The sequence below is a fragment of the Bos javanicus genome, chromosome 14 (genome assembly GCF_032452875.1).
Source record: "Bos javanicus breed banteng chromosome 14, ARS-OSU_banteng_1.0, whole genome shotgun sequence".
NCBI lineage: Eukaryota > Metazoa > Chordata > Mammalia > Artiodactyla > Bovidae > Bos > Bos javanicus.
Window position 1 is genome coordinate 14,185,287 of NC_083881.1, and position 19,909 is coordinate 14,205,195.

Below are 19,909 nucleotides of genomic sequence, written 5' to 3' on the forward strand. Positions count from 1 at the left end.
CAACTAGCCTGGAATTTCACATGCTGTATTCTGCATAAAAGTTAAATAAGCAGGATGACAATATACAGCCTTGTTGTACTCCTTTCCTAATTTTGCGCCAGTCACTTGTTCCATGTCTGATTCTAATTGTTTTGTGACCCGCACACACATTTCTTAGGAAACAGGTAAGATGGTTTCCTAAGAAATGTGTATGCGGGTAAGATGGTCTAGTACTCGCATCTCTAATTTGTTGTGATCCACCCAGTCAAAGTCTTTAACATAGTCAGTGAAACAAAAGTTGATGTTTTTCTGGAATTCCCTTGTTTTTTCCATGATGCAATGAATGTTTCAATTTGATCTCCTGTTCCTCTGCCTCTTTGAAACCCAGCTTGCACATCTGGAAATTCTCAGTTCACGTACTACTAATGCCTAGCTCAAAGGATATTAAGCATAACCTTACTAGCATGTGAAATGAATGCAATTGTGTGGTAGTTTGAACACGGGAATGAAAACTGACCTCTTCCAGTGATGTGGCCACTGCTGAATTTTCCAAATTTGCTGACATATTGAGTGCAGCACTTTAACAGCATCATCTTTTAGGATTTTAAATAGCTCCACTGAAATTCTGTTACCTTCACTAGCTTTGTTCATAGTAATGCTTCACAAGGCTCTCTTAAATTCATATTCCAGGATGTCCAGCTCTATGTGAGTGACCACACCATCATGATTATCTGGGTCACTAAGATCTTTTCTGTATAGTTCTTTGTGTAATTTTGTCACCTCTTCTTAATCTCTTCTGCTTTTGTTAGGTTCCTACTATTTCTGTCCTTTATAGTGCCCATCTTTGCATGAAATATTCCCTTTGTATCTCCAATTTTCTTGCAGAGATCTCTAGTTAGATTGTCTGGGTTTGTCTGATGCTTTTTCTCATTATTAGTGTGGGCTTATAGAATTTTGGGAGAGAATACTATGGAAGTCACATGCCCTTGTGAATTGGCCTTTAAAATCCAGAGCTCAGGTTTCAGTTATAAAACATATAATTAGACATTTCTCCAAAGAAGACATACAGATGGCTAACAAACACATGAAAAGATGCTCAACATCACTCATTATCAGATAAATGCAAATCAAAACCACAATGAGGTACCATTTCACGCCAGTCAGAATGGTTGCTATCCAAAAGTCTACAAGCAATAAATGCTGGAGAGGGTGTGGAGAAAAGGGAATCCTCTTACACTGTTGGTGGGAATGCAAACTAGTACAGCCACTATGGAGAACAGTGTGGAGACTCCTTAAAAAACTGGAAACAGAACTGCCATATGACCCAGCAATCCCACTGCTGGGCATACACACTGAGGAAACCAGAATTGAAAGAGACAAGTGTACCCCAATGTTTATCGCAGCACTGTTTTATAATAGCCAGGACATGGAAGCAACCTAGATGTCCATAGGCAGATGAATGGATAAGAAAGCAGTGGTACATATACACAATGGAGTATTACTCAGCCATTAAAAAGAATACGTTTGAACCAGTTCTAATGAGGTGGATGAAACTGGAGCCTATTATACAGAGTGAAGTAAACCAGAAAGAAAAACACCAGTACAGTATAGTAACACATATACATGGAATTTAGAAAGATGGTAACAATAACCCTGTATGTGAGACAGCAAAAGAGACACAGATGTATAGAACAGTCTTTTGGACTCTGTGGGAGAAGGCGAGGGTGGGATGCTTTGAGGAAATAGCATTGAAACATGTATAATCATACGTGAAATAGATCACCAGTCCAGGTTCAATGCATGAGGCAGGGTGCTCGGGGCTTGTGCACTGGGATGACCCTGAGGGATGGGATGGGGAGGGAGGAAGGAGGGGGGTTCAGGAACACTTGTATACCCATGGCTGATTCATGTCAAAGTATGGCAAAAACCACTACAATATTGTAAATTAACCTCCAATTAAAATAAATAAATTAAAAATTAATAAATAAAATAAAAAAACTAATATGACTGTCAGCAACAACAAAAAAAGACAAAACATTTCTTAGAATCAGCTGTACTGTTGGCTTACTCTTTTCCCTTTCTTCTGGGGGCCTTGCACTGCCTTGGACATATAACTGGAGGCCCAGGAAATTCCTGATGAACTGATGCAGGATCTGCTGTCCCGTGCAGCCCCAACTCCCGTACCTTTCCCCAGATGTGGAACTGCTACCTTCCCTCTCTCATATACGTGACAAACCTATGCACATTGCTAATGTTAATTTACCTTTTTTGAGCTCCACTAATACATCAGTGATCACTGAAGACATGGAGTTCGACATGACCCCTTCCTGGGAGGCTTGAAAATGCAAGTTTCAGGAAAGCGGAGGTCACCTGCAAGAGCTGAGTTGTGTATAAAGACTCCTCAGCTTCTCAGGGCCCAGATGAATTGACAAGTGGGAAAATTAGAACTTGCTCTTCTCTTGAAAAGGTGGATTATGTGGATTCAAATCCTCTCTTAAATATTAATGATAACCAAACAAATCTCTCTTATTAAACATACCTCAGCCTTCACTTCAATTTAGTAGTAAGGGAAAGTAGATATAAATTAGTGGATTAAAGTTTTGGAATTCTAGCCTCTCCTTGAGTTTTTTTGCTTGCTTATTTATATATTTACTCATATATTAATTTATTTATCCTGGGAGTGGGCAGGCTGATGCACAATGGAGTGGCTGGAAAGAGTACATCACTTTGAATCAGCAGAACTTTTTATAAGTCCCAGGTCTCTTATGTTACAAGCTGTACCTAAAGCTAAGAGCCAGTTTCCCCAGCTCTAAGGTCAGATGACACATCCCACTGCAGCACTGCTTTCAACTAGTCAGCGTTTACTCTCCCATGTTTACAGACAGTCCCGTAACTCCTTTCAGGGCACTCCCCACCCCTGTTGGCTGCAGTCTTATTCCAAACATCCCAGATTCCCTGCACCAAAGGCGGACACATGCCTTGGTTGGACTTCCTGTCCTGGAAAGTGCTATAAAGGCAGAAGTGACTGGTGAATTCATTCCAGAAGAGGCATCAGGAAGAGGCTCTCCACTGGTTCCCGATATCCGACCCCTGAGAATGACTAACTTCCATTTATTTTTTTCACAAGCCAGGTTCTTCCTCTTTCCCTTGCATTCTTGAGACTCCTCCTGTTTCCCCCTGATATACATATTCTGTCTTCTTGTAGAAGACACAGTTATTCTCTGTTGCCTGTGGCCAAGAGCCCTGATGCATTTCCCTTTAACTTTCTCAGAGCTCTGCCACATTCTCCAAGCTGTTCCTCCCTCAACTTCCATATTAGTTTATCCATTCCTGAGAGCTTACATAGCTCCTTCCCTTACATTCCCAATATTTTTGTATTACCTTTGTCTTTCACTTTTCACTTTCATGCATTGGAGAAGGAAATGGCAACCCACTCCAGTGTTCTTGCCTGGAGAATCCCAAGAACTGCGGGGCCTGGTGGGCTGCCATCTATGGGGTCGCACAGAGTCGAACACGACTGAAGTGACTTAGCAGCAGCAGCAGCAACAGCAGCCATGAAATAGACAATCCAGCACACCGGTTGTTATGGGGTAGATTGCGTTACCCCCAATTCATGTATTGTAGCCCTAATGCCCACTCTTTAAAGAGGTGACTAAGATAAAATGAGGGCATTCAAGTTGGCATTAATCCAGTATGTCTGATGTTCTCAGAAGAAAAGGAAATTAGGACAGACACACACACACAGACACACACACACACACAGGCACACACCAAGACCACATGCGGACACAGGGAGAAGATAATCATCTCCAAGACTAGGAAAGAGGCCTTAGAAGAAGCCAACTCTGTCAACACCTTGATCTTGGACTTCTAGCTTCCAGAACTGAGAGGAAATAAACCTCTATTGCTTAAGCCACCCAATCTGTGGTACTTTTTTTAAGCAGCTCTGGTAAACAAATGCAGTGGTCAAAGATAGAGACTCTGGGGTGAGCCCGCCTGGATTCCTGTCTATGCACAACCGTGGACAGGTCACTTTACCGTGTTGTGCCAGCATTTTTCGGTAGTGATGTGAAGGGCAGAGAGAGGGCAGGGAGGAAGACAGCAGAAGATGCGCTTGCTCACTTGGGTAAGTCTAAGGAGGAAATGAGAGAAAAGGACCAGGTATGTAGTTTCCCTTTCCATATGGCTGATCTTCTCAAGTCACCTTTCCTCCCCTCCACATGCTTTGCTAGTGGAGTTTCCGCCATACAGGAGGAGCTGTCAGGGATGAGAAAGAGGCTCCCCTCCTAACAAGATAATGGTGAAAAATAAAAGGAAAGCAGTTAGGAGCAGAAAGGAGTGGCATTCATATGCTTTGAGGGAGTCACCTAACCTTCCTAATTGTGTTTCCTAATCTCTAAAATGGTTATAATGACCCCTGCATCTTACAGCCCTGTGGCAAGCAACTCAGGGCAGAAAAAAACCTTCTCTACCAGTCTATAAATTCCTTAAAGGCAGGCACTCTGCTTATATTATTCATCTTTTTATTACCACTTTACAATTCAAGGCTGGATACATGGTAGGCATTCTGTTTATATTTGTGGATGACTAAGAAGTGGCTGTTGTTATTGAGGGAGAGAGTAAACAGATGGACAGCTGCTCAGAGCTGGGGTTGCTGTCTCTGGGTTTTATGTGCCAGCCCCAGGCTAGTGCAGGCGATGACAGAGTAGGATTTAAGGATCAGGATGGAGCATACACTAAAAACAGTGATAGAGAAGAATACATATAGTTTTCTAAATCTAGAGTTTTCTGCTTGAATCTACATATCTGGAGTAGGTGAGAATTCCTAAACCAATTACAGTGAATTAGTTGTAAATGAGGGAGTATGTCCATTGGGTTGGAGTTGGGGGAGCACTATTGAAGTTACCTCTCTACTTTATCTCCCCCACAAATCCCCTAACAGATACACACACACATACAGAGCAGCCCATCCATACATTACAGCAGACATGAAGACATAAATATGGAGAATTTCTGGGCTGAAATTTACTAATTGCCTCCCTTTTCCTATGGGGTAAAATTCAAATCCTCATTCTCATATTTAAAACCTTTGCATCAGGCTCCCTGCCCACTTGTTTATCCCATTTCCTCCCTCCTGCCTTGCATCCCAGAATCAGAACACTATTTGCTCAGCCTCCACATATTTGCACATGATTCGCCTTCTGCCTGGATTTGTCTTTTTCCACATGTCTGCCTGGCAGACTCTCCTTTTCACCCTCAGCTCCAGCATCTCCTCCTTACAAGCAGACCATGCTGGTCTCCTCCATCAAAGCTCTTTGCACCAAAGTTTAATCACTTGTTTCTATATTCAGCTCCCACACTGAGCCTGGGGCTCCCCAGAGCAGTGTCTGCCATCTTTATCTTTGCACACATAGGTTTCAGCAAATCTGATGACGGAGTGAACAACTTTTCCGATTTCCTTTAATTGAAAGTTTACTATGTCCCATTCACTTTGCAAAACAATTTGCATACTCTCATATCTCATTTAGCCTCCTGATATGAAGAAGCTAAGGCTAAGAGAGGCTAAATAACTTGCCTGAAACCTCCCAGTAATTCAATCGAATGTGAGGTCTGGGACTCTGCAAACTGACTCAGTTTGCATCTACTGTGAGCATCTAATGCACTTAGCGAGCATCTACTGTGTTCAGGATTAGTTGTTGTAGGGTTTGCTGGTTTTAGCACAAAATATTTTAAAGCATCCTCTTTTAAACTAGCAGGTCTGGGAGAGGAAAGGTGACATAGTTTATTCAGAAAAGTCAGAAATCTAAGCAAAGGCAGAAAAGAGGAAGAAGACAGGAGAGGCCAGACTGATAAACACTCCTGATGGAAAGGTTTCTTTGCATTCATTCCCATAGGGAAGAAAGAAGCGGGCTTAACAGCCCCAGAAGGGCCCTGAGTACTAAATAAGGAAACTCTTCAACTTCAAGATCTGGAATCTGTCAGTGAGGGAGGTTGCGGTTCTGTCTCTGATGTTGATTGCTGGCTTTTCCATGATCCAGGGCTCAAATGTTGTAAGTCAATGAGAAATGCTACTCTAAATATTCTTTCCACTTAAAAACATAATTTTAATCATAGCAACCAATGCACAGGTATCCCAAATTGATACCCCTCCTCCCATCCTGCACTCTTGGCACAGGCTTCTGCCCTTCTCTGGACCCCATTTCCCTGGCTAACTGCTTACATTCCTTCAGGCTCAGTTCATGAGTCTCCTCCTCCAGGAAGGCTTCCTGATTCTCAGGCTCCCATTTTGCATTTACTTACATCATTATATATACGATGCATGCATGCATGCTCAGTTGCTTCAGTCATGTCCAATTCTTTGCGATCGCATGGACTGTAGCCCCCCAGGCTCCTCTGTCCATGGGATTCTCTAGGCAAGAATAGTGGAGTGGGTTGCCATTCTTATCTCCAGGGGATCTTCCCGACCCAAGGATCGAACCTGGGTTTCCTACGTCTTCTGCATTGCGGGTGCATTCTTTACCCACTGAGCCATCTGGGAAGTCCTTATAAATACCACTTACTCTCAAAAGTGGATCGACTTTGAAGTTAATGATGCCTAAGTTTTGGGACCCTTCCCCATGTGGGTCTCTCTGGGTACTAGGCATCATTTATATTATAGAATGTTCTACGTGGTGAAGAGAAGGCAGTGAGCAGTCAAGGAGAACTTATATATATATGTTTATTTATTATAAATTGTGCAAAGGGAGCTCAGAAGAGAGGGACCTGCATGTGAAAAGCTTTAGAAATGTGTTGATTATTCTCATCCTGAATAAATATTCACTCATTTACTTCTGAACCTTCTTTTGTGAATTGGTCTTAATATTCTTGTTTTCCAGTGGACCCACTAAATCATGTAAGCTTCAGGCCCCACAAAACTTACATCTCTATTCCACTGCCCCTCCCTCTGCTTTGCAACTGCCTCCATTTCTTTATCTCTCCCACTCAGAGCCATCCCTCATGCTTCACAGAGACTGTACTGCCTTTGTATTTTTAGGGAACAGTTACTAGCATGCAGTCACTGGTCACTGAGCATCGTTGTGGAAGTGGAAGCAGTCGTGACAGGCCTGCAAGGAGCAAAGCACTGCCTGGTCGTTTCGTTTGTCAGAGAAGAGCTGTCTCTCTCAGACCCTTCTCTAGACTGTTGTCTATAAATTTAGACAGCTGATTAGGAACAGCTCCAAGGTGCTGAGAAAAGATTACCAATAAAAAGGCTAAATCCTGAGTCATCAAGGGAAGATTATGTTATGTTTTGTTTTCTCAGTTTAAAATCAAAGGGGAAGTGTGGTTTTTTTTTTGGTTTGAAAAATATCCTTAAAATTAGCATTTCCCAAACCTTGACAAATGTTCATTCATTTGTGGAGACTGCCCCTTACTTCAAACAACACTGACTAAGCGTTGAATCATGCTGTGTGTTCTGGTTTCTTCTTTCAAAGCATTTTTAAACCTTTTGAGAATAATATACAGGACAGTTGCCTCCTCCGTGAAGCCTTCTCTAATTCCTAGCAGACTCTGAAGAACTGATTACTTCTGCCTCTAGGAGGGACTAGTATGTGTGTGTTTCTAGGAAGAATGTGTGTGTGTGTGTGTGTGTGTGTGTACGTTTGTGAATTGTACAGGTTATGTGTCAAGTACCATTCTAAATCCTTGCTTATATAAACTCATTTAATCCTCACAACAACCCTTTGCTGTGTTTTCATGTCCACAGATTTCATGAGAGGCATTCGGACTCGGACACCCACTGCTTCCTGTTTGAGTATATCTCTGTTTCACCACTTCTGTGTCCAAAGTGACATTGTCTGAGGACCAGCTGATAAATGTGAGCTCTCTGAGTTAGGTGCTACCTCTAGGTTTTGTATCCCTGGGGACAGGGGTTGCCCAATGGGTTGAGGAGAGAAGAGCTCAGCAGGTGACCAGGGCCGGTGAGTCAGTTCCTTCAGGGATTCATCACTGTTCCTGAGCAGAGGATTTAAGGCTCACTGATCCAGTCCTTTAACACGTACACAGGGGCTATGCTAGATCCCAAGTCTTCCTTTTTACATTTGTGAAATCTGAAAGATACCATGTGTCCTTTACAATCCAGGAGTAAATTTAGAAGCCCTTTATAGAGAATAAAGTATGTCACAGATTCAAAGTATTTTAATAATTAGCAAGGCTTTGAAAATACATAAAAAGGCTGCATTACAACATCACCAACTACACTGTGCTGCACAAATCAGCTAATATTGCTGGGCCAATGCATTCCTGTAAGGCAATAATCTTCCCTCTCAAATCTATCCATCACACTGTCATTGGTATAATCCCCTTTTGAAGGCAATAAGCTGTAATAAATTCCATTTTGCCCATTTGGGGCAGTTCTAACATTAACAAAAATGCCCCTAATCCTTAATGAGAACCTACTTTGTACCTGGCACAGGGCTAGTTGGGTTGGCTGAAAACACGGCGATGCCTCTTGGTATAATCTCAACCAAATTACTGAACCTCTGAGACCTTCAGTTTTCTTTTCTGCAAAACAGGGATAGCAATCATAGCTACAGGTGTGCTAGAGGCAGTGTGCAAATTGTAGAGTGAACAAAGGCATCAAATCTAGGGGAACACCATACACATCACTAGTATGAGAGACCGTGTGCTTCCTGCCCACAGTTCCCAGCAGATTCTAATAGGGTTTTTCATTGTAACAAAAATAGTTTATTGGGACGGTTTTCCAACAGATGGAAGTAAAATGTCTTGAAGAAAGGGAGGCTTTTATTGCTTTACACATAGGCAAAGAGCAACCTCATGTGCCTAACTCTTAGGTTCATTATGTGGTTTTATTGAATAGATGTGTAGACAGCACATAGAACCCATAAGAACAGTTTATAAATGGTAGCAATTCTAGTTTTTCTGCATTTTCTGACTTATCTCCTTTATCCTCTTTGTCCTATCACAACCTTAAAAGGAAACTATTTTTAATCCTTGTTTTACAAATAAAATGAGAATTGGGGAGATTAAATAATATGTTAAATTTCAATTAGGTGGTGAGTGACTGAGTTTAGGATCCTAACTGAAGCTTGCCTGAGCTGTTAACCACTGTGCTTAATCGCTCAGTCATGTCTGCCTCTTTGCAACCCCATGAACTGTAGCCCGCCAGGCTCCTCTATCACCGGGATTCTCCAGCCTAGAATACTCGAGTCGGCTGCCATGCCCTTCTCCAGGGGATCTTCCCAACCCAGAGACTGAACCTAGGTCTCCCACATTGCAGGCAGATTCTTTACTGTCTGTGCCACCAGGAGAGCCCTGTTAACCCCTGCCTTGTGCTGTTCTATGTGTGTCAGGGAAAATCCTGCCCCAGCCATCTGCCTGAGTTATGACCACTCCCATGGCGTCCTCATCCTGAAATATCATGGGAAGGACAGGGCAGCCAAGTCCATTCTTTATTGCTCCCCAGAGTTTCAGAATCACTTGTATTCCCTCCATAGTATCCTAGCCTCCAAGGCTTCTTCTCTGTGTAGATAGGTTAAGACAGTTTTCTGGAGCCTGCTCCTGGCTTACCTTTCCCCGCACAATCCCTCTGAATCCTACTTGACCTTCTAAGGGCAGGAGTTGGAAAGGGGGCTGGGAGGACTGGAAATGGATTGCAAGCCTTCTTTAAATTCTGGCCCTTCATCCTACCTTGTTAAATGAGAAGGACGAGCACAGAGAGAGGAGACTCCTAGGATAACCTCTCTGAGTAGAAGGAAACAATTGTCTCAGTCTGATTTCTGCTTTGAACCCTTACTCCTTACAGTGAGTCTCTGCTCAATCCCATTTTCTTTCTTCTTATTCCCACTATTACACTTCATTGCGTCCTTGACATTCATTTCTTCTTTGACTCCCAGCAAAATGCTTCTGTGCTTGAGGAGGAATCAAGGTAGGGAAAATAATGAGATCCTTGGGTTTCTCTAGAGGTCGGGAGGGTATGGCAGCTAATGCTGGTATTGGAAGCCAGGTCCATGGGTCATGCAGATGAATGTAGTGCAAACGTATGCACGTAAGTACTTGGCACAGGGCAATGGACAAAGTAGTGGAGAGATGTTTTGAAACTTTCTTTAATTTTTTATGTCTTTAAAAATTCAAGAGAATTTTCTATTATCTTGCTGGTTATATCTACTTCTCTTAATATAGATGTAATTTTTCAGATTTACTATCGTAGAATAAAGTCAATAGATCAGAAAGATAATACAGCCCTGAGACTTTGTGAATAGCTTGTGTTGTGGTTAATTTTATGTGTCAACTTGGGTAGGCTATGGTGCCAGCTGTTTGGTCAGACAATAGTCTAGACATTTTTATTTTTTAGATAGGATTAATATTTACAATCAATAGACTTTAAGTAAAACATATTATTCTACAGAATGCAGATGGGCCTTATCCAATCAGCTGAAGGCCTTAAGAACAAAGATGGAGGTTTCTTGAGGAAAATTGAATTCTGCTTCCAGATTGCAACATAGAAATTTTATCTGAGTTTCCAGGCTTTGGACTCAAGACTGCAACATCAGTTCTTACCTTCTTACCTGAATCTCCAGTCCACCAGCCTGCCCTTCAAATTTCTGAAATTTGCCAGTGTGCACAATCATATGAGCCAGTTATTTTAAAATACATCTCTAACTTTCTCTTGTACACACACAGAATACACACACACACACACACACATTTCTGGACGTGTGTATATAACTTAAAGATCTCAAAGGCCAAACAAATATGTTTATATATCTATCTCCTTTTGGTTCTGTTTCTCTGGAAACCCCAGACTAATAACACTGCTTGATACAGAGAGTCTCAAGAGTATGTTATTTCCCCATAGATTATATCAGTGACAACAGAGAAGCCCCATGTATTAGTCACATAGGCTGGCTTTGCAATGGCAATAAATAAACCCTCAATCTCAATGGCTTAACACTATACAGACTTACTTGTCCCTCTTATCACAGCCTACCACAGGAGACACAAACTCAAATGACTACCAGGCCAGACAGGTGCAGTAAATGCCTGATGGAGGCTGTGGGTACTGTAGTGACTTAGAGAGCAAATATCTTATCCTAAATTAGGAAATTGTTCTTACTTTGTGGGAAAAGGAGCTCATGGGTCCAAATAGCTCAATCTTCCAATAGACAGAATACACTGGGATTTTAAAATATGAAATGTCTAACTCTGATACCCTGATAATATAGTACATTCCAATTAACAAAAAAAGTTCTGGGTAGTACAAACAAAATCTTTCTGCAGGTTGCAATAGGCTCAAGGTCCTCCAGCTGGCAAGTTCTGCTTGAAAATGATTGTCCAACAATATTCATTCTTATTTATTCTGAGCTCAGGCTCAGCTTTGATCAAAATCATAGTCTAGGAAAAGGCGATGAGGTCCTGCTTATGAAGTACAGGGAACTTTATCTGTCAGGACTATGTGGAAACTCAAGACACTCATATGATAAGAACAGAAAACTAGCCTGCATGGATACTCATAAATATACATGCAACTAAGTGTACTGATCCTGAGTGAACAGACCAGGAAATAAGTGAAACCTTCAAAAGATCACTTTTCACTTGCATAGATTGGAGCCCTCCTTTGTTTAAAAGTTCTTGCCAGAAACATTTGAATTGGAGTTGGTTATCAGTACAATATTTTCTATTTGTTTGAATGACATTATCTTAATTATCTTCAGAAAAGGGATATTGAGTTCCAGGAAGAGAAGACAAGCTGTAGGCCTGAATCCCTAGGCAGAGAAAGGCGGGAGAATGGTGTTGTGTGTGGTAAGGCAACAAGAATGAATTAAGTACCATCTGCATGTTTTTTGGGAAACCAGAATCATTTCCTCAGAAATCATCCTGGACAATGGCCTTTTGTACTTAGCCAGGTGACAAAAAACACTTGGAGTGTTTTCAACAGAGGGAAGTCATGGTATAGAAAGAATTACACAGGAAATAAAAGGGCTTGATGATGAGAAGGAAGGAACCCAGAAATTAGCCACCCCGAAAGATCAGGAAGCTACTATTACCCTTAAATGGGAGGGGCTAAGGGTCAGGGTCCCCTACGAGAGGTCAGGACCACGGCAAACCATTGGCAAGCTGGAGCTAGAGCTGCAGAGAGACACAGTTGCTGCCAGAAATGCGACCGCAGCAGCAAGGAGAAAGAAGATTTTTTTTTCCCCTTTGTTTTTACCTAACCTTTCCAGCACTTTCTATTGACCATCCCCCAAAACCAGCTGGTATTGAGAAATGCACTCTAAAGAGGTTTGGTGGGGGTGCAAGAAGGACATCTAGAGTGCACGGGGTCAGGATGAGCATGGTCACAATTGACACCCAGATTCAGCCCCACAATTTCTCCCCACAGCACACGTCCAAGGCAAATCACCAGGGGCTTTTACTCACCACAGTACTGATATTTCTGAATATCAATGCCTTATCAGCAAAGTGTGTATGTTAGAGTCTTAGAGTTAAGGGATTCATTCATTCATTCACTCATTCATTCATTCAGTGAGATGATTTGGCTTAGCACATAATTGGGAGAGAAGCTTCAATGAAATTAATTACTATTTTGTTGACAATTTTTTCCCAGTCCGTCGCACAGAGATCTGGGAGTTGGATTAAGCTCTGAGCAGCTCTGAGACACACAGAATTCTCAGAATGGACCCACCAATCCAGTCTCAGAAACTCACCCAGGCTTTGTTACCCTCCCATTCTGAAGCAGGTACCACCCTTACACAATTAAAGTGGGTAAGCCCATCCAGGTCAGATTTGCCATCTTTATTTAGAGCAAATCATGGACAAGTCACTTTCTATGACACACCCTATTCCCTTCAACATTAAAATCTGAAGTTAGGTATGAGTCCTTTTTCAAAAGGCAAAAATAAAGCTCATAGAGACTAAGCAATTTGCCAAAACTCACACAGTTAATGAATGAGTCACCAAGGTAGAAATTAAGTTAATGTATGCTCATCCTGAAGCCTGTTCAATATTCATTCATTCATTTATCTATTGTCCATTATTCGTTAGGTATTACATTGCAATACTACAAGTATATCCCAGGCTTTATTGAGAAGTACAGAGTAGTATAATATAAACCTATGTTTGTCCTCAAATATTTTAGGGAGAGTGAGCCTTTTAGGACATAAGTCAGATCATGTTCGCTGCTCTGCTGAAAACCCTGGAGTGGGTTGTCAGTTCACAGAATTAAATTCAAAGTTTATCATAGTCTTCCAGTCCCTACAGACATCTCACTACCTTATTAATCAGGTACTTCCTCTGTTTCTTTTCCTTGCTGTTACTTTTCACCTTAATGCTAATCAGGCTATGGAATTTACATGTTTGTTTATTGTTTATCTCCCTCCACTAGTATGTACGTTTTATGGATGTAGAGACTTCATATGTTTGCTCATTGCCCTATTAATCATGCTTAGAATAGTGTGCCTGTCTGTATTTGTATACTAGGGCTGCCATAACAAAACACCATAGACTGAGTGGCTGAAGCAACACAAATGTATTTTCTCACAATTCTGTGTGCTAGAAGTCCACAGTTAGGGTTGATACCTGGGGAGGCTGTTCATCCTTGTTTCTTGCTGTGTCATCACATGGCCTTTCCTCTGTGTTTACGGAGGAAAAGAGACAGAGAGAAAGGGAATGAGAACTCTGATGTCTCTTGGATTATGGTCCAACCCTTATGACCTTAAGTCCAACACTTATCTCCTCATAGGCTTTATTTCCAAACCCAGTCACACTGAGTGTTAGAGCTTCAATGTATGAATCTTGGGGAAGTCCCATTTGGCCTATAGCACTGGTGCATAGGGAGTTCTCAATATTTATGGAACTGAATTGCATTTCTTTTATCCTATTTCATGTTGTACGTTCTGCACTGGCTTTAAACTCTTTGCTGTCGTGCAGAAACCTCTCTAAATTGTCAGAGGGGGTTATTCTGCTCTACAGTGAGATGGAATTATTGAAACACTGAAGGGACTTCATCCCAGGTGTCCTTTCATTGGCCACCCTAGGCCTCCTCGGCCTTAGAGGAGCAAGGCACATGTCTTCAAAGTATATCCTGGGACAAGTTTGTGTTCATCTTAAGACCAAAAATGTGTAGTGCCACCAGGGATGTTGAGTATGAGGGAGATGAGAATATCATGCAATTCACCCACAGAATACTTGGTAGAAGGAGTATTTGGCAGCTTTGTGTTGAGCGAAAAAGAATGTGCATTTGGGAGTGGGTGTATATCCATGGGTAGAAACTGGAGAACACAGAAGTTGAAAATGCATGATATGAAATCACTCTTTTGTAGGTATGGCATAGTGGAAAATACATACTGGTCTGTACCGTCATTTGCTGGCACAGAACCCCTGAAACCCTTGACATTTCCTAAGTGGTGAGAGCACTAGGAGCATCTTTTGTTCTAATATTTGGTCTTTTTTTTAAATTTAAATTTATTTATTTTAATTGGAGGCTAATTACTTTACAATATTGTGTTGGTTTTGCCATACATCAACATGAATCTGCCATGGGTGTACACGTGTTCTCCATTCTGAACCCCTTTCCCACCTCCCTCCCCGTACCATCCCTCCTCTGGCTCCTGACACAAGCTTTCTGAAAACCTTGTAATTTCCCGGATGACAGAATGTCTTTTGTTCTGATGAGGACACTCTAGATAGGCTTCTGGATGAGGGCTGGTTATCAGAAAGACCAAGCCCTGATTAGAGGCTTGGGATTTTCATCCCCACCTCCATTTTCTAGACTAGGGAGAAGGGCTAAAAATGGAGTTAATAATCTATCATGCCTCTTTGATGAAGCCTCAATAAAAATCACAATAGTGTGGGGTTTGGAGAACTTCCAGGCTGGTGAACACGTGGAGATTTGGGGAGACTGGAGTGTTTGGAGGACATGGAATCTCCGGGCCCTTCAGTACATACCTTGTCCCATGCATGTCTTCTATCTGGATGTTTATCTCTATATCCTGTTTATCTATACACTTTTATAATAAACCAGCAAACATAAGTATACTCTTTTCTTGAGTTCTGTGAACTGCTCTGGCAAACTAATCAAATCCAAGGAGAGGGTTGTGAGAATCTCAGATTTATAGTTGATCAGTCAGAAACACAAATGACAACCTGAACTTGTGGTTGGCATCTGAAATGGGGTGGGAGCAGTCCTGTGGGATTGAGCCCTTAGCCTGAGGGATCAGGAGGCAGAAGGAGAGTAGGAAAGAGAGAGGAAGGTGGACAGGGATGAGAAGGGCAGAGATTCGAGGAAGAGGAAGAAAGGAAGAAGCAACAAGGATAAGAGAGCTAAACCAAAAGTCAGAGGTAGGGTGAGAGCAGAAAGGAGAGGAGGGCTCTGGGAGAAAAATTAAATGCTCACTGTATAGAATAGTTTGAGACCTGGGAGGTAGCATCTCTCTGAGGGAAATAATGTTGCTTGAGTAGGTCTACACCTGCCTGTCAGAACTTTCTCTGAGAAACTGAGAACTAGACATGGCTTTGAAGGGGGCTGAATGTTTCTCCATCGTCTTGCTAATTTCCCTTTGTATCCTGAGCTAGAGCCCTGGAACACCACCTCATCCCCATCTGAAAGCAGCTTGATTTCACAGCCCCTGGGTCCTTGATGTGGCTGCTCTGACTTTTTTTTTCATGGGTTTTCCATCTGCTCCAACCATTGCAAATCCAATTTCATATTTGGCATAAAGTAGATTAGTTTCAAGAAATATCTTGTCATCATCCAAATCAAAATGCCACATTGAAAATGCTCAATGCCAGCTACAAATTGTCAGAAGGAGTTGAGGAAAGAGGAAAAGATTTTTGCTCTGGACAAGAGGGGGTGAAAAAATACGTATTTGAATGCATCATAGTAGATCTGTGGTGCCTAAATCATTTAAATAAAGCTGGAAAAAATATTTGAAAGCTTGACTAATCTGTTCTTTTATTAACATAGTCTTTCCCCTCCCTAGCACCCCACTTTCCTCTGTTCTAGCAGTGTCTTAACAAGAATGACTTCTGAGTGTGAACAAGTCTATTTCTTCTGAGTTTCTGAAAAAGTAAATCCTATTTGCTGCAATTCCGGGTGCTGTTCAAGTAACTCCACTAGGTTACCCCACATCTCTCTGTCTTGCCACTCACCCAAGCCCTAGAAATGGGAATTCATGGTCAGCATACAATCTCTTAACCTACCGTTAGTTAATCCACTTCTTACTAGATTGTCTTAAACACCCTTAATTTCATTTGTCAAATTCTTTAAAGCGTTATATGCATGATCATCTGGAAGAGAGTCTACATTAGCAAGTTACCAAATAAAAAGTTGATTTTATTTCCTGTGATGTAGAGAAGCACCACAGGAAGAGGAACTGGAATGTTTTGAGAAGTGAGAAGACAGGAAAAATGGAAGACTAAGGAGAGCCCTTTTTATTTGCCTACATTCCTTTATATCAGTCACTGTCTTTGCCTTTGAATTCCTCCCCCCTTGATCACTTAGCTAACTCAGTCAAGCTCTAGAATGTTCAAGGGTATATTCCTAGAAGGTCCAGGCTGTGCTTGGCATTTAGTGATTATTCAAAAATGTCTGCTGAAAGAATGAATGCAGGAAGCAAACATTCCTCTTTTGTGTTACTTTTACCAACTTCCCATCTTACCCCATAAGGTTAAGTTGAACACTTCCTTTTAACTCTCAGGAGTCCTCTACTGTGTCTCTTACCCTCTTTGCTGTCGGAAAGAATCTATTATTATGTGAGTTCCTTAAATGTAGAAATTTTGTCTTATTGATCTTTTCATTCCGAGCATGTAGCACACCTCATATATACTCATCTCATAGATACTCAATACATGTTGAGTAAATTGTGAATGAATGAAGGGTATATAAGCAAATTGATGGCTGCATGAAGGTACTGAACCTGAGTGATGAGGGATTACATCAGTCAAATAAGCTGCAAGGCCCCCGAATTTAAGTGACAAAACCCTAAGAGCAACCTCAGGGTCATCAATCAAGATATCAGTTATGGACTATATTCATATTTAGTATCAGAGAAGGCAATGGCACCCCACTCCAGTACTCTTGCCTGGAAAATCCCATGGACGGAGGAGCCTGGTGGGCTGCAGTCCATGGGGTCACGAAGAGTCAGACACGACTGAGTGACTTCACTTTCACTTTTCACTTTCATGCTTTGGAGAAGGAAATGGCAATCCACTCCAGTGTTCTTGCCTGGAGAATCCCAGGGAAGGGGTAGCCTGGTGGGCTGCCGTTTCTGGGGTCACACAGAGTCGGACATGACTGCAGTGACTTAGCAGCAGCAGCAGCAGCATATTTAATATAACCAAAGAGCTGGAAATGGGGTGCAGAGTGAGCACCAAGCAAGCCTTAGCAGTACTTGTGAGTTACTCCTAGGGGCTCCTAACCTCTTTAGACCCAGATCACCAGAGCTACCAGGCTCTAAGCATAAAAAGTTGGGGGTTTTGTGCTGGCAATTAAGGCAGATAGGCTTCTTAAGTGATGTGATTGAGGGACACCAAAGTCCTCCTCTGTCCAAAACTCCTTCCTCACTCGACATTTTTGCAGGAGGAAAATGTCCACAGAGCCCCTCTCATGTGGGAGCAAGAGATTTGGTCCTATTAGTAGCTCTCATCATGATCATTGATTTTGTTAATGAGGTACCCAAAATCCAGTAGGGGTCTGAGGGAAGGAAGTAGGTATTTTTGATGAAGAGTGGGACCAAATCTTCAGAGGTTAAAGTTCATTTCACTAACTCAGTAACTGATTCATTCAAAAAGCTCATTGAGTTTCATCTGAGTGCCAGATACTTTGCTAAGTACTTGGAATACACGATCATTGTATTGGATTATAGGCAAGAAATGAGATCCTTTCCTCTTGGATTATAGGCAAGAAATGAGAACCATATAGTATCAATTGTATCCACTCAGTTTTGGAGTTATAACATGAAATTGGATGTGTGGTAATGCACCGTACTATAGAATCTCTATTCAAGGCAATAGATGTGAATAAATTCTAGAGTGCACACAGTAATACAATATGGTATATAATTAGAAAGTGATGAGTTTGGAATGTTTATTAACCTTTGTTTTTCTAATGTAATGTATAAATTTTAAATTTATGTAATTTAAAATGGCTGTCACAAAATTCCTGATGATGTAACAGTCGGCTCTCCTGAGCTGGTACAAGTCATTTCATCTTCTAAGAGAGGTAAAATTGCAGACATGTAAAAAGACTTATGCTATTACACATAAATACAAGATAAAATGTGAACTTCCCTGAGACAAATTTGGAGACTGGGAACAAAAGATTAAGACTGAGCTAAATTTTCAATAGCTTCTTCCCATACAAAGTAAGTTTAAGTCAGTTCAATAATGGGATCATATGTCATTTTAAGAGGGCTTTTAAACGTCTAATGTTTTCTTTTGCTTTTTTGAATACAACTGACATATAGCACTGTATATGTTTAAGATGTATAGCATAATGATTTAACTTACACATACTGTAAAATGATTACCATGGTAGATTAGTTAATATCCATTACACATATAGGTATTAAAAAAGAGAGAAAGAATTTACTTTTCCTTGTAATGAGAACTCTTAGGATCTACTCTCTGAACAGCTTTCACATATCCCACGTGGCAGCGTTGACTATAGTCATCATGTTGTATATCATATCCGTAGAACTTATGTTATACCTTTGACCGCCTTTATCCAATTTCCCTTCCCCCTCTAGATTTTAACACAATCTTAAATAAGTCACTAGATTTCCCATTGCCTCCATTCCGTCTCTTGGGAACTCAGGAAAAGTGATTGTGATCCGGATTTTAGAGCCTAGATCAGAAAAAAGACCGTTCCTTCAAGGAGGAAAGGACAGCTCCTTTCTAAAGTCAGACATTAGAGGGGTTTAGTGAGTGAAAATTCTTAAACAACTGTGGATTAGGTAAATAGATGGTGCCAATGCATTTACTGTCTTATTTTCGAAACTAAGAGAGAATTCAATTCTTTTAGGTTAGACCCTCTTTCTTTTCCCCATTAGAAGTCTATGTAGAGTCCTAAGAAGTGGAAGCTTCCACTTCTTTTTTTTTTTTAATTTTATTTTATTTTTAAACTTTACATAATTGTATTAGTTTTGTCAAATATCAAAATGAATCCGCCACAGGTATACATGTGTTCCCCATCCCGAACCCTCCTCCCTCCTCCCTCCGCATACCATCCCTCTGGGTCGTCCCAGTGCACTAGCCCCAAGCATCCTTAAACCATATTACCAAAGCTTCTTATCTCCAAACTCTTTTTAAATCTGCCATATTATAACAGTGCCTATTGAAACTAGGTACTAACAATAAAATGAAAAGTCATTTACAAAAGTATATTATGATAATTTTTCTTTAGTTGTAATTTTCACTTATATTATATTCCTTTATTTTTTTCCCCACCTAGACATGGAACCACTCAAGTTCATTTCTCAGTTTGGGAGAACTGGCAAAACTCTGTAATATTAATACTAATGTCATAAGCACAGCACTAATAATTGATTTACATGCTGACTTTTTTTTTTTTTAATTCCATGATACTGGACAGCAGAAGACACTACTTTATGTAATATAATATATGTGACCTTCATCCAGTGAAACAAAATTTATCATGCACTTATTTGCCTTGTATCAAGTCGAATAACAAATGAAAAAAGTTTAACCTTCAGTTCAGTTCAGTCTCTCAGTCATATTTGACTCTTTGCAATCCCATGGACTGAAGCACACCAGGCTTCCCTGTCATCACCAACTCCCAGAGCTTGCTCAAACTCATGTCCATTGAGTCGGTGATGCCATGTAACCATCTCATCCTCTGTCGTCCCCTTCTCCTCCTGCCTTCAACCTTTCCCAGCATCAGGGTCTTTCCCAATGAGTCAGTTCTTCGCATCAG

At 41.2% G+C, this 19,909-nt stretch overlaps 1 long non-coding RNA gene across 1 annotated transcript in view; it reads left to right on the forward strand.

Moving 5' to 3' along the window:
- Positions 1 to 7,605: 7,605 nt before the first annotated feature.
- Positions 7,606 to 19,909, forward strand: part of LOC133260355 (uncharacterized) — a 64,894-nt gene continuing 52,590 nt past the window's right edge. Inside the window, exon 1 of the long non-coding RNA XR_009740780.1 lies at positions 7,606 to 7,834. This is a non-coding gene — a long non-coding RNA (uncharacterized LOC133260355). The remainder of the gene's footprint in view (positions 7,835 to 19,909) is intronic.